Source organism: Schistocerca serialis, unplaced genomic scaffold, assembly GCF_023864345.2.
Source record: "Schistocerca serialis cubense isolate TAMUIC-IGC-003099 unplaced genomic scaffold, iqSchSeri2.2 HiC_scaffold_1178, whole genome shotgun sequence".
Lineage (NCBI taxonomy): Eukaryota > Metazoa > Arthropoda > Insecta > Orthoptera > Acrididae > Schistocerca > Schistocerca serialis.
This window is the reverse complement of record NW_026047379.1, coordinates 22501-25000: the sequence shown is the minus strand read 5'-3', so window position 1 is coordinate 25000 and position 2500 is coordinate 22501. Positions and strand designations below refer to the sequence as shown.

The window sequence follows — 2500 nt, the reverse complement described above, 5'->3', positions numbered from 1 at the left end:
CGTGCTGGCTGCACAGACACGCCCACGCCGGCGCCGTCCGCTATCACTGTCGTGCTGCCCTCGTAGCACCGCTCGACATACTCGACAAAGCAATCCGGCAGGCCATGCGCCTTCAGCACGGGCCGAAGGGCAGCATGATCTACCGAATCGAATGCCTTAGATACGTCGATCGATGCCACAAAGACAGAGCGGCAGGAGCGAACTGCGTCGGTGAGGGCAGTGTCCAAGATGAAGGTATTTTCCAACATCCCATCCCGAGGGATGAATGCCCGCTGACGTTCGTCCACAGCACATGCGCGCATCAGGCGTGACGCGAGGACCTTGTGAAAGGTCCGCGCCAACACCGAGCAGACCGTAATGGGGCGAAAGTCAGCGGGGGATGTTGGTGCAGCCGTTTTCGGGAGAAGGGACGTCCGCGCGCGAAGCAGGCGTTCCGGAAGGGCGCGGGCCAGAAGGAAGAGATTCATCACTTTCACCAGGACTTCGTGCGGCAGGCGCCGCAACTCCGCTGGGGTAAGGCCGTCCGGCCCAGCTGCTGATCCCCTGGGCGGCAACGCGGCGGCGACCTCCTCATGTGTGACCGGCCCCCATAGGCACTCAAGAGCGACAGGCTCCGAGTGCGGGAGGAGGCGGTCACGAATGAGGCCCGCGGTGGAGACGGGCTTCTTAGTGAAGAGGTCCGCCCAGAAGTCCAGCAGACCAGGGATGGCAGGTGGCGGCTGGAGCAGGGTGCCATCCAAGAGGCCGCGCACGCAACGTGCACGCGACCGTCGGAAGGCATCCTGCGTTCTCGCGTATTCCCAGCGGCGCCGCTTGCGCTTCTGCGTCGGCGGCGCGGCAGGCGGCCGCTTCGATGGTTGGCGCGGCCGCTGTGTCCTGGTGATCGATCTCTCCCCTCTGGACCCGACCGACGCAAGGGCATCCGGGAGCATGCCCAGGATGACATCGGGCGGCGTGCCCCGCCCCAGACCTATGACTCGATCCAGGGCAGAGAAACGCTGGGCGGAAACAGGTAGCCCCGCCAGATGCTCCCAGATGGCGGCGTCGGTCGGCCCCTCCGGCGGCGGCCCGGTGGTGTCGGCCGCGAAGTCCTCGGCTGCGTCGACAGGCGGCGCAGCGGCCTCGCCCGCGTCAGGCAGCGGGCTCGCTGCTCCCCGGCGGGACGCCGGCTCTTCCCCCCGACCGATCTCAAGCGCCTCCATGAACTGGCGGACAAGCTGCTTGTGGGCAGCTTGCCGCCGTCGGCACTTGATTGCCTCAAGCGTTCGGTCGGGGAACATTCTGATGAGTTCTTGATTCACAAAGAAGAACCGGGCGTCCCTCTCAAGGAACAGTTCGGCCTCTGCCTTGGCGAGCGACAGGACTTCTTCCTCCGTCCACCTCGCGCGATGCCTCTCCGTCACGATCTCCGCGTTGGCGGCCGCAAGATGTTGGCGGCGGCGATGGACCCCGAGACCATTCTTGGTGGTGAAGCTGCGGTGGCACTCACTACAGGCGTATACAGCTGCAAAAGTTACAAGATTTTCGGCACGGCCGGTTGGCCGGCTAGGTGCTGGGGGAGTTGGGGTGGCACCTTCAGCGGAAGGGCCACCACTTATTCTTTGATTACTGCCCCCAACTAAAAAAGGGATAATGCGAGGGGGGGCTGGTAACCCCCCCAAGCCCCTGGTGCGGTCTTCCACTCTGCGAAAATCAGCGGGCCCACGAGAAGGGGAGAAGACCGCAGGAGAGGAGAGGCTAAGAGGGCTAGGCCCATGTATTGCGCATCACTCTCCCTGTAACTATAACCCAAGGAAGGCACCTCGCAGCAGCAGCACGACTACATCAAGACCGCACTTCGAAAAGCCAAGTCCGGATGCAGCCACACCGCCGCCACTTGGCCTTAAGAGAGTCATAGTTACTCTATCGACTTAAGAGAGTCATAGTTACTCCCGCCGTTTACCCGCGCTTGCTTGAATTTCTTCACGTTGACATTCAGAGCACTGGGCAGAAATCACATTGCGTCAACACCCGCTAGGGCCATCGCAATGCTTTGTTTTAATTAGACAGTCGGATTCCCCCAGTCCGTGCCAGTTCTGAGTTGATCGTTGAATGGCGGCCGAAGAGAATCCGCGCACCCGCGCGCCCCCGGAGGAGCACGCTAAGGCGGACGCGGCCTCGCAGCAAGGAAGATCCGTGGGAGGCCAAGGCACGGGACCGAGCTCGGATCCTGCACGCAGGTTGAAGCACCGGGGCGCGAACGCCGCGCAGGCGCGCGCATCCTGCACCGCCGGCCAGCACGAGGCCGACCAACGGCGAGAGCAGACCACGCCCGCGCTAAACGCCCGCACTTACCGGCACCCCTACGGCACTCACCTCGCCCAGGCCCGGCACGTTAGCGCTGACCCACTTCCCGACCAAGCCCGACACGCCCCGATCCTCAGAGCCAATCCTTATCCCGAAGTTACGGATCCAATTTGCCGACTTCCCTTACCTACATTATTCTATCGACTAGAGGCTC

The 2500-nt window shown here is 63.1% G+C and overlaps 1 pseudogene; it reads right to left on the bottom strand.

The window, feature by feature from the left end:
* LOC126433996 (large subunit ribosomal RNA) overlaps window positions 1–2500 on the bottom strand; it is a 7979-nt pseudogene that overhangs the window by 3186 nt on the left and 2293 nt on the right.